General features: G+C 33.2%; 1 protein-coding gene and 1 non-coding gene across 3 annotated transcripts in view; both read right to left on the bottom strand.

Annotated features, from left to right (window-relative positions):
* The window catches only part of LOC149419027 (monocarboxylate transporter 12-like), a 253,761-nt gene that overhangs the window by 207,443 nt on the left and 32,567 nt on the right, over positions 1-13,751 (bottom strand). The window lies entirely within an intron of this gene.
* TRNAY-GUA (transfer RNA tyrosine (anticodon GUA)) lies at positions 2,666-2,738 on the bottom strand. The gene has a single exon. It is a non-coding gene; the product is annotated as a tRNA-Tyr (tRNA).

Below are 13,751 nucleotides of genomic sequence, written 5' to 3' on the forward strand. Positions count from 1 at the left end.
ATCGATCGACCCAGGTCTAATTTGGACCACAATGATAAGAAAATTCCTACCCCCTTACCAATAAACGAGCTTTTAATTTTACACAAACAACAAACAACTATGTTCCATTAATGGTTGCTTATCAGTTGTGGTAAATTTAGAATACGTTTATGAGTGAGGCCTCTAATGTTTGAATGTTTCAGGTGTACTGTATTCATATATCGACCTGTCAGAATAAGAATTGGTATCTTTTTCAGGAAAATTGAATTACTTTCAGGTTTAATTTCAGGTTATTTCAGAAAACTAATTAAATAACATTTAATGTAACTAATTCTATCATACTTTAAGTGATGTAGGGCGTGGTGACCAATTCGTCGACGTTTAATTAACACATTAATCGAATATCCCACCTTTGTGAGTCGCCGACATTAATTAAATAATTAATCTGCTGATTGTCATCTTGTTATAATGCGCTGCGCAATTTCAGTAATTAAAAGACACGACTTCAAAATAATTTGTATAAGCGGAGAGATATGGTTGACAGACTATAACGGTCAAGAGGAAGCTACAAGCCAAAAATGTGTATATTCTTGGTGGTTCCATGATAACTCAACACAGTGACAATTCAACACACTTTCAAAAAGTGATATAAAGTCATTAGAAAGGATGAAAAAAAATTAACTTAACCTAACCTAACCTAATTAACCCAGTTAGTAAAGTTTTTGTTTTATCACTTTCCATGACTTTATATAACTTTTTAAAGATGTGATGAATTATCATTGTGATGATTTATCTGGTCACCATTCTTGGTATACCTTATATTTTAGGTAATAGGCATTAAAATCACTTGACAAACGGAGTCTAGAAACGTTCGATTTCAAGCACAAATCTGGTTTTTATTTATTTTGTAAACAATTTTATAAGAAAGCAAAAAAGTTGATCAAGTGAAACTGTCACAGATAATCTTAGCTATAATACTGTTTTTTTTTAATTTGTTCCCTTTTCGCGTTCATACATTTCTATTGAAAAAAAATTTGTTTTAGTAGTTTACATTTATATTTTTTATTGGGTAATTTATTTTTTATTTGTATTCTACTCAAGCGAAACGATAGAAAAACCTATAAAACAAGGTTTCTTATGCATAGCACAAAAGATAAAAAAAATATTATTATAAATAATTATTATAAGCGTAGCTCAGTGGTCCAGAGCACCTGACCGGATATCAGAAGGCGCGGGTTCAATTCCAGTCGGCGTCATTTATTTTTACTCGGGAGATATTTTCAATTTCTATGAATATTTCGGGCGACTATTTATTGCTTATAATAATTTGACAGTGACTGACTATTCACCTTCATAATCTTTTCTATGCCGATATGTAATTATCCCATAGTTTTGAGAAGATTCTATTTTACAAGTATATTACTATCGTTCCCAGCGAATGTTAATGCGAAGACTGTACACACACGTATGTATTGCTAGCATACAGTATAGTTTAAGCATAATCTTCAACATCAAAAATAAAAATTCTAGAAAAACGAAAAGAGTTAATTAAAATAATACACATTGCAAAACTTTTCGAATATTCAATACGATGATTGTATACACTTGTTGTCCCTTTGTAAATATATCTATTTGAATTTTGATTTTGTTTTGTGAATGAATGAATGAATTAAAATCCTAGAAGTGAAAATTAACCCACTTCCCGATATCCGATCGAGCTCAAACGCGTTAGATAGGCTCGTTGTCGAAGACAATATATTCTACTATAGCCCTCACGCTTTTCTCTAAAATCGACTACTAGCCGCACCAGAAAATTGAAAATAGATGAATTATAGAAAAAAACTTTTCTCGTTTTTTTTACTGGTTGATTTTTTCGATAATAACAGATAAAATGCGGCTTTATTAAAAATCTCTCCAAACTATTGGTAATCCGGTTGAAAACGGGACTGCAGGCAGCTTCCTGATAAACTTTTAGTAAATTCTCAATAATATCAGAACACGTGTTCACGCACCTACGCCTGTCTTAATAATGTATAAAGACGAAATGCGAAAATGTTATGATTTGTATGAACACGTATTCCGAGATTGTGACAATATGAAACAACCTGTCCTAAAACTTCAGCACATTTTTAAGGGAATTCATAATTTTAGAAAATACCCCATTTCGATAAATTGTATAGAGTCGTTTTTGTGAAAAATCACACCAAGAGCTGGGTGTTCGGAGCTTGCCAACTGCTTCGATAACAGATTAGCAGACTCAGTAAGGTAAGTCTGTGAGCTTTTTGTAGCGATAACTTCAGTACCAGAAGGTTGCAAATTTATCAAACAAAATCTAATTTCAAAGGAAATCCACACTTCACTCTAATGTAATGGTGTTTTTCAAAATTCCCTGCGCTGAAATTTACGCTACGTTTGACAAAAAGCTTGGCTATTCGAGTATATAATTTCCTTTGTGTGACGAGTTAGATTAGTTAGAACGTTAGTCCCAACTTAACGCACATATTAGTCAGTTGACTGGATGAGGAAAAAATATTTTATTTTTTATATTAATTATTATTTTTTGGTAAACTAATGTTTGAGACAAGATTTTTTATGCATAGCACAAAGGGTAACAATTATTTTACAAGCAATAATTATTCGCCTGAAACACTCATCCACATTGAAAAATCTCCTGATAAAAGATACATGACGCCAATGGGACTCGAACCCGTGTCCCATCGATTTACGGTCGACAGCTCTGACCACTGAGCTATGGCGGCTTATCTCTTATCCGCGAAATAATTCAATATATACGTTACGTATTTTCGTTTAAACATTGGATTAAAATAAGCGATAACAAACAAACACATTTTACTAGAAAAATGTATTTTAAAAATTACTGTCACCTCACTTTTATGTCATTTCATATAAAGATAATTAATATTCTAATTATTATATAATAATTCGAAACGACGAAGTTTTATTCATATTTCACGAAAATTCTCAAATATTCATACATTTTTCTCAAATTTTGGTCGGAACCTTTGATTTCATAGAGGTGTACATTTCAATTCGTCTGTGGTTAACTTCTAGATTTGAACATAAAGCGTCGTGTTTTCTCTTTCTAACACTGTTTAAATCATATTTTTCACCATGACAGTAAGGGAGATCCAACGATTTCTATTAGACCGTACGAGCGGTTCCCAAAAGCGAACTCAACGGATAACAGTTGTTTGTTCCCGAAACGGAACAAATTAGACTGAGGGGTTAATAAGTTAATTCAGCTCGGTGGCTAAAGCCGTGGAACGTGGATTACATTAAATAGGCAACTTCTAAAGGGTTTTGAATCAATTTGAAGGACTTAAAAGTCTTAAATAGTCCTAATACAAAAAAGTTACGATTACTGGTGACCGGGTATCTCATCAAAATTACAGTTCAACAAACCTACAAAAAGTGATACAAAGTCATGAAAAGTGATGAAACAAAACTAGGTTAATTTGTAATATCTGCATTAACTGTACAGCGCCCCTGAGGTGATATTTCGCAAAAGCGGCGCTATAAAAATCATCCAATAAATAGGTAACTAGAAAAGTGATTGAACAAAAACTAGGTTAAATAGGTTACATAGTTTTTGTTTCATCACTTTTAATGACTTTATATCACTTTTTGTAGGTGTGTTAAACTGTCATTTTTACGAGATACCCGGTCACCAGTATTCGTAACATTTATTTATTAGAATTATTTAGGACTTTAAGTAAGGACTTTAAGCTTTAAGTCGTTAAAATTTTTTAAGGGTGTGTTTAATTGTCATTTTGATGAAATATCATGGAACCACGAATACTATATACTAAGTATCGAACATTAAACGCGTGATAAAAATTCTTTCTAAAGAGAAGATAATTATAGATAATATGATTATAAAATAAATAAAAAGTTCCCAAGGCCCAAGAAATGGAAATATCTTTAAATATAGTTTATTTGAAAGTCGAATAACTTATTGTAAAAAAACATCGGCAATACATGAAAAACAATTTATTAGGTAAAATGTTTGTTAAAATCTAATATACTTAATTGATTCCCATGCCAGAAAGAAAAACAAAAAATACAGTTCGATGCCGAATAACCAAGATCATATCTTAGCATTAATTGAATCTCTAACCTTCCATAACCTAAATTAAAATATTATAGTTCAGTCGAATTCAGAATAAATTAGATAAAATCTTTAAAGGAAAGGAAAAATCCTTGCTTTAAAAAGATTTAGGTAATCTTGAAAAAGCGTAGCCGACAGTAAAATAAATTTCTTTCATGGAAAACGTTACATAAGAATTTCGCTTGAGTCATCTCTTTTTCGCCACTTTTCATTCAGTGAATTTCCAAAGGGATATTAAGGATTTTCGGGCGGTTTTTACATTTTCTTAGTCGTATCACCGGGAGCATACTTTGCATAGATTAACATGATATTACGTATGAAATATGATGCGTGTTAAGTAAGTAGTTACACCAGTTTATATGAATGTGCGGTTAACATGAAATCGATAGCTTTAACGCATGATGGCACTACAAATTGAAGTACAATTCATCAAAAGACGTCTGACAACATTCCAATCAGGTAATATGCGTAAAACATCTTTGGACGTATACAAAATCAAAATGAACCATTACTCTAAATCTTAGATGAATTAAAAAAAGTAAAGATAGGTTACTGAGACAACGCTCGTGGTTTCACTGAACTAGGTCCAGTGGTCGTACTAGAGATTTACTGCGTTTAGTATCGCACATAGGTTCGTTCGTCAGACAAGCTGTCACCAGCTGCCACAAGCACGTTGCATCAGGCACATTTTTTGTGAAAAAAACATTCCTGTTTTCGAGAGGTACAAAAATTATCCCGTGGAATTTATTTCTTTTCGTAAATAAGCACTAATCACTTATTACTTCAATAAATACAATTATTCATAATATATACAAAATAAAGAAACAACAAGTATAAGAACAACCTACTGGCAGTAGGTTGTAGTCTAGGCGAGTAAGTATCATGTCATCTCAGTTACACCCGTGCTGTAAAATGTAGTATTCGCCGCAACTTTTAAGTACGTAAACGCTGCCCAACCCTATATATATTGAGTTAACAAACACATTATTTAAATGTCTATCTTTGTCGTACACGATCAACGTTTAAATTAAGAATTGAATGGAAACATAAAGAGTGTTACTGTTTGTTACTTGAGTCAATAACGCGTATATTTGTATATCAATGTCATAAATCTCATAAAATCTAATTGAGCAGGAGACTATCAAAAGACTATGCAAGTCCCAAAGACTGTGATGTGGTAGACATGTTCAAAGAATGCCAGATGACAGGGCACCAAAACTTATGACCAAGTGGGTGACCGAGAGTCACACCTTGGAAGAGGTAGATAGACTGCATTGAAGTGGATTGGAGTTGGAACAGGACGAGAAGCACTGAGATCTGGAGACGAAGGAATGTGAAGACTGCAGTCAGTGGAGACGAAGAGTAGATATTTGTGGAGGAGGTCAAATTCCATCCAAAGGATGTACGTCCATGATGACGATGCGCAGTTTTGTGTAGATGCGTTTGAGAGCGTTATGGTCAGTTTGCGATGTTCGCGAGCACAGTCAAAATATGATTCCGACAGTCGGTAGACAAAAGCCGCTGCTCTTGGCGAGGATAGGATGACCGTGCTAGGGCGATTGATACAAAATCGTCGGTAGGTTCGCCTATCGCTCCGATATACACTGACAACACTGGAGGGATTTGACATTCCGAAATTTCAAACGTCATAATAGTTACGTAAAACTGTTAATCAATTGGGAATGTTGTATTGAAATACTAACCTTAATATGCATTGGCAGTCCGTATTTACTTTGTGGCACTAAAAAGGGAGTTAATGAGGTCTTTATTCGCCACTTGTTATAAGAACAAATTTTGTTTCAAAGCCCCAACGGTCATAATTCACCCTTAGGGTCATTGGCCCGAACGAACTCGCCGCGTGTACGAATTCTTTCAATTAATAAGCTAGTAAATTTATTTGTGTACTTTTGTGAAATATTTACCGCATCATTCCGTTTATTGATAAACCAGTAATTCTGCATAATCATTCTTAAAAAAAGTTGGATATTTCAACAATAAACCAAAATTTAACTGACAGCCAAGGAGCCGGGATTTGGCGGGCTTTGCTGTCGGAATTTCTTATCAATAGTTAGTTGACCGTGGTAGCTAATATTGGTAACTGAGCTTAGATCCCGAGTTTAGTCAATGTGGTATCGACATAGGGCTTTATTGATAGATATCGAGAGCTAAATGCTCTGAGATATTCCGATTTTCGTGTGCCTAAGCTGACACATTTATATAAAATTATGTTATGACATTCTTCTAGAATATAGGATAACTTATTAGCTACATTCATTTGCGAAACATGTTCAATTTATGAGAGAGTTTAGGCCATATTATTACGAACCGTGTCTGACGTTTCTTAAATCGTAAAACATTGTTCTAAAGGCGTAGTAAAAGAACAAACCTCTTGGCAAGAATTTACGACAGAAAAATTATCTGGGTAATTTCAGATTTGTCTAGTTATTTGGGCTCTAACCTTTTGAAGGAATTTTTCTTCGCCGAGATTTATAAGGGGAAAATCCGATAAAACGACGCGCGACGGAAAAATATTCTTTATATTATTATATCGGAAATGGGAAAATTCTACTCTCGCTGGCTTCAGAATTGAGTCACAGGGATCGGTGTACAAAATGGGATAAATCATCACTGGTAAAAGTAAAAAATTAGGTAGGAACGATAAAATATTTGAAAATTTGTGATTCAGTTCGTACAACAAGGAACTCCGTTTATTATCAATAAACGGTGATTCTGAATAAAGTATAAGTTTTATTATACGTAGAATTTATAAATCCATTTAAAACGAATAAAACACCATCACATTAAAACACACCATTTGGTTGGTACAACTTAACCTGCTGATTCTGACACCACAAACAGTCTACGTGAGTAATATATCTATGGTTTACAATGTGTTTTTCTTTCGAATTAATGCAGGTTTTTGAACACCGGTAAATTGTTTATCAGGTGCGGTCATGGATGTATTTTTGCACTTTGGTTCATACTAACATTAGTAACGAGATGCTGACGTCTCGGCTCCCATACAAGAACATAGGCTTTTTGAGGCTGGTGACTGGTGACGTCACACCTCAAGTCCATAGATTTGGTGCGATTTTTGACCACCCGAAAAAATAGAACTTTAAAAATTATTTAAACTTTTAAAACTAACTCTAACAATAAACAAAATACACCGGTATTTATGTTAGAATGTATTGTTAAAAAGAAAATAAAAAGAGACTTCAGTTCATAATTGGATGAAACGGAAATAATTTCTATTTAAGAAAATTTGGAAAACTTTAGAAATGTTCTATATTGTGAGCATATTCTTTTTATATGAGAAACACACAAAAGTTCAAGGAGAAATGATTATAGGAAGTTGGGTAAATCTGATTATTCCAATCAGGCTGAAGTCATCTCATTTGTAACGTCATATCATTTCAATTATTTTGAATCGTGGCCTTCTAACCTATTCGGTTATGCCGAGAATATCATAACACTCTTGGAAATCAATTTAAAGCAACAGAAATGTTTTTTTTAAATCGCAAACATATATTTTATCAAATATACATACAAACAAGCATACTCGTACTTGTATTCTAATCATGGATTTGAGACGAAAATATTCAATTACTTTGATTTTGTGATCATAATCAGTACTTTTATACTACCTTAATAAGAATTCTAGAATCAATCGCAACTCTAATCCTACGTTTGTGGTTGATTGAATGAGAAATTTTGCAGACATTGTAATGATTTCAATTAATGATGTCTACACATTTATCGTTTCACATTGCCAAACTTTATAAATCACAGGACGCATGAAAAAACACATTAATTTATAATTAATTTATGTTGGCACTCTGTGCTGTGTTATTCTTATGAACTGTCGATGTGATAATTGTCATTGACCTTGGCAGAAAATATTTATTAAACCAAATAATTGGCAATATCTTCCGTCAAGGAATTCAGCTACAATGTATTGATCTATGTCTATATGGAATAGACATTTAATAATAAAGTCTTTTTTATGCCCGGGCTTTACAGAGTTCTCGCAATCAGACTTAGACAGTGACCTTATTTTTGTTTTGAAGGTCAAGTGGGGAAAAAATCATCAATTTCCGAATAAAACTGTAGATTTGTATAACAACCAAACAAAAAGCTGCCGCCCGCCACACATGAGTACATGTTTCCAGATAAGATTTTAGTAATTATACAGGGTGTATCGGCACGTACCCGACAAACTTTAACCAGCTATTCCTTAGCACATTTGGAGTAAAAAATGTTATAGGCACTTTGCAGTCCGGTAACATTTTTTTTAATAAAAAAATTATTATTCATATTTTCACCACATGTCACCAATGTTTTATCGTTTGTCAAAGTTTTAAAACCCGTCTGGCAATATTTTGTTCGAGTTTCGTTGAATAATGTACGTACGAACCTACGTTGGCGCGCTTTTACAATCACAACGAAATGGCACGGCACCATTCGTCTCATTTTTAACTATTATTATTTAGTTTGTACGAAAGAGAGAGGACACATTTTGACACACTTGCTAATAACAGTTGTTGAACACGAAAAACAATTCAAATGACAGTGACGGAGTGTGGATTATTTATTTATTTTATGTTTTTAATGGAAAAAAAATGTTACCGGACAGCAAAGCTCCCATTACATTTTTTACTCCAAATGTGCTGAGGAATAGCTGGTTAAAGTTTGTCGGGTACTTGCCGATACACCCTGTATAATAACAGAACTAGAACAGGATATTCACAGAATTTGAAAATTCAGCTCCCGCATACATAATTTCTACCGATTTATCATATTTCTCGTTAACTCTTTAAGTTTAAACCAAAAAATGTTATTTTTCAAGATACTGTCTATACATTTGTTATGCCGAAACGTTACGTGAAATTCCCTCGATAGAAAGAAATCGCAAAACTCCAAAAAAAATTATTGAAAACACGTTTTGTTCTGTTATTTAAAATGTTATGATATTATAAAATAAGTATGAAAAAATTCACAGTGTATCTATAAATACAACTCAATCATTTGTCGAGAGATTTTTGCTCTGTTTCAAGCGAGTCGTGTTTTATTAAATATTTTCAGCATTTTCTGTAACATTCGTATTTACATATCTCCCTTTCAAACCAACTTTGAACGCTCACAGATGAATTTTGATGAATTTTTCGAATTTTATGAAACAACCTGTCCTTTAGGACTTTAATAAACTTTTAAGTTTACTAGGAAACCTGTTAGTTCATTCGTAATTCCTGCAATCCCGTTTTCAAACGGATTACCAACAATATAAGTAAAGTTAATTTGATAACTGCCTTTTTTGAATTAATTATATTTTCCTTTCCATTTTGATAATTTCGATTCCAATTCATGAATTCGTGATTCGAAACGGATTGACGTTTTCGATTACATTTCATGGCCTGAACAACTTTTAAATATCAGCATAAAATTTGGAATAACAGAAGATGTCTATTGAAATTCCCAATCTTCGTTAAAAATTATTTCGGTCCATAAATCTGAAAAGCATTCGTTTTGAAAAACAGTGGAAATTATCTGTAAAATCTAAGCATTTTCTTGGAAGAATGTTGTCGATCATAGTCCGAGTCCAGCAAGTTTTTGAAAATACTCGAAAGTTTTGCAAAAAGCAATTTAATATCTGGACCATTATTGCATTTGACTTTCATCCTTCATCCATAGATGCTCTTAGCCATATTATATCCATTCACCAATTGAAACTTAGCGAACACAAAGTTAAGTAAAAAGATAGAAGCGAAGGATTAGTCAATTCCATATCACTAATATTATTTGATTTCGAGTGTTCGCTTAGTGCCAATAAATAGTAACAAAAATATCTACTTCAATCATAACTTGAAAATTAGCACAGACTCGCCAAAAATCCATGGATAGCCAGAATTCTCGACAAATCAATTCAAATTTTGAAAATGCAATTAAAATAAATTTCTATTAAAAAAAAAATTACAGGTAGGTAATTTATTGTATTTGTTCAAATCAACAGTACCAATTTCGAAAATGACACTCAAATTCAAATCAAATTACAAAGCAAAGCAAAGCGAGTTACAGACAGACAGCGTCACAACGAAAATGATATTTAAAATTTAATAATACATCACTGGACATCATTTAATGGACTTTTCATAAAGTCAATGAATTAAAAATATTTTGTTGCTGTTAAAAGATTCGTTTTTGAAACACAGTGGATAACTTTGTGTAACGATTTATTTTATTTTGCTGATGAACCATAGACCGTAGAAATATATAAAAGTTTTATAAAAATATTAACTGAAGTCCCCGGCGTTGTCCGTGCTTTACATAGAGTTTTTTTCGAAATAAAATGTGGACAGTAACATTCCTCTTGTTTTGAAGGTCAAGTTTGAAATTTTTCATAAATCTAGGAATAAAACTGTAGACCAGTCTGAAGATATCTATAACAAGCTGGAACCGGTAACGACAAAAAGAATAAAGTAAGTAGTTAAATATTTAAAATTGTTTCAACATATCACTATAATGGATACTCATTAATTAAATTAATTTCAAATTATTAAGTACGAATTGTCAGGTAAGTTTTTACACATCTTCGGATCTACCGGATCTGCCCTGATGATGGACACTGCAACGCTGTCCGAAACGTCGGCTAAAGAAGGAGTTAGCGCAACACGGCATAACACCCCAAAAACAAACAACAAAAATACGAATTGTCAGTATCAAAATAGAAATAATAAAACTGTAAATGTGTATAAAAACCAAAGCCACTCAACACGCCTGCCACAGACACTCATCTTTATGCAGGGTATGGGACGTACTCAACACCCTGTGTTAATAGATTATAGAGCAGCGTTATACGAAGCTTCTGAGAAATGGGTCAAATATTATGCTAAAGTACCACAAAACCGCTTTGTAAAGAGATAAATAATAAGATTAGATAACACATCATCGCGAAGGTAATAAATTATGATGAAAGAATTTCTCCATTCCTGCAGTGGAAAACAATAATAATGAAATGATAATTTGTATAGCGCCATTTTATGATAAATCATCTCGAGGACGCTATATATTATAGTAAGAAACATAAAACTAATAAAACCCTAACACCTAGATATCTTAGAAACGGTTCCATGATAACTCAACACAGTGACAATTCAACACACATTTAAAAAGTGATATAAAGTCATTAGAAACGATGAAAAAAAAATTTAAACCTAACCTAACCTACTTAACCCAGTCAATAAAGTTTTTGTTTCATCACTTTCCATGACTTTATATAACTTTAAAGATGTGATGAATTATCATTTTGATGATTTATCCGGTCACCCTTAGAAACACAATTAATTAACCAAAAACAGTTACTAATAAATAATCTAAACTGCGAGTACAATAACAAATTAAGATTTATTTATAACTGATTATAAAAGCATTCGATGTAACCTCAACCCTCAAACCTTCAGATGAAGCAACTCGTTAAAACACAAAAAGGAATAGTAAAAATAATCCTGAAAGTACCCATAAGGACTCCACCAAAATTTAAAAAAAATTTAACGTGTTCAGCATTATAAAACTGTACTAAAAAAATGCACTACTCAATTTTAAAGAAAAATATGAGTACCTTGCTGAACAACACACCTACACTACAAGGACGAAATCCTCAAATCTACAAAACATTCCAAAATTAAATACATCTTTCGGCCAGAAAAACCACTATTTCCATGCTATAAAATTATATAATGCCCTTCCTATTGAAATTAAAAACACCATGGATATAGAAAAGTTTAAAAAAGACATAAAATTATGGCTAACTAAACATGAAAATGAGGAAATCATTACATTTATGAAGTAACCCCAACGCAATCTACAGACAACAAACATAAATACTTTTTGCTTAATTTATTTTATATTTTGTGGGAACCAACAAATTAGAAGATGAGGAAATCATGATCAACACACATACAACAAACTACAGTCCGCCTCGGAACAGGAATACCCAGTGAGGACGACTGAGAACAAACTACATCACATTATATTTTTATTTAACTTAATATTGTATCTTTTTTACTTTACTTTAAATAAAATGCCGTTAAATGAAATAAAAAAAAACAACAAATTTTTAATAGCCAATTAATTAACCTACACATAAGAACAAGAACACGACACAATATTCGATACTGCATTATGCATCAGCGCAACTACATTGTGCCCGTTCTCCGATCAGCGGTTTCTCACTAAGGGAAACTAATATTTAGGTGATATTGAAATGTTTTTGGTTTTTGTGGATCATATTAAAAATCTATTCCAACTCTATTCTTGAACCTTTAGTTGTCTTTTTGTAAACCAATTTGATCCACTGACCTTTTTAAAATTTTAGTTACTTGTATTTTTTTAATTCACGTACGTATTTTTTGTCTATTGTAATTGTATTTTCACTATTTCTTTCTCTTGTTCAAAACTATACCTCTCGTAAAAATTATACTACCTATATTTATGTAAAAGCTCTATGGGCGTAAAATGAATAAATGCCTCAGTACTTTACTTAGGTACTTACGACAAACTTATTTCTCCGTAGGTATTTACGACTATTTCTGTATGCCTCAGTAGTTAATCATAAGAAATAACTTATGTCATCTTAGGTACTTACGACTAATAAATTACCTATTTTTACTTATAAGCATGTTTGGTAAACTTTAAACTACCGAGTAAGATAAATCTCACATTACAATTATACAATTGAACTTACGACTAACATCTTTGATTAAATCCGCCTCTAAAATGGGTGGGCAAATGTACATTGTAATTATTCTCGTTAAGGAAATGGTCTGCACAACAGCTATGAATCTAAGGTCAGGAGTAAAGTGTAAATCCATCTCTTCATTTGCGATGCATGGCGTAGGGGTCAATAGAGTTCGGCTGTAGAGGTCAAAGAGTCCCCCTCATCCGGCTTCTCCCGAACCGGCCCGGGCAAAAGCATCCGCCACCAAGGAATGGAGAAACGTAGCAAACCAGTTGGGGTGACCTATAGCAGATGTGTTGGTTATCCAATAAATTGTTCCCGGGGCGGCGGTACCCATAACCCCTCCCAAATTCATGAAAGAATGTATAGTTTGACCGCGGATGCCAGATTATAAATATAACCAAGTTTATAGTTTCCTGAAAAACAGAGCATTTTTCGAGCGGTCCTAAAAATAAGACAACTTTAAAAATAGATTTCTCGTCATTGACTTCAAACAGATCCAACAACTCGACACATAGGTACAGCATGGCTATTGGTTATCTTCGTGCCAAAATAAGTTTTAAAAACACTCCTCGCCCCTTTGCCACACCTCTGGTGATCCGTTCGCCCTTCTCCTCGTCGCTGCCAGATCTTCTCGTCGATTGAACAGGTGCTTCAGTTGCCAAAACATCGAGATGGCCGAGATGCCAATCCGGAAAAAAAGTGTGGCAGCAGAAAATAACATTATAATCCGCCGGATGAAGTCGGATATAATCATCATAATCAAGGTGAGATTGGTATGATGTATGGCACTATGAAGTGTGACAGTAGTGTGCGGAACCTGCAGAAAATGGGCAAAAGTAGACTGAACGTGAACGCAGCAGAAATGTGATCCAATGAAGTATCCTGGGTTGGTCCTGAATGACCCGC

The sequence above is a fragment of the Hesperophylax consimilis genome, chromosome 12, assembly GCF_061612785.1.
Source record: "Hesperophylax consimilis isolate HC1 chromosome 12, BYU_Hcon_1.0, whole genome shotgun sequence".
Lineage (NCBI taxonomy): Eukaryota > Metazoa > Arthropoda > Insecta > Trichoptera > Limnephilidae > Hesperophylax > Hesperophylax consimilis.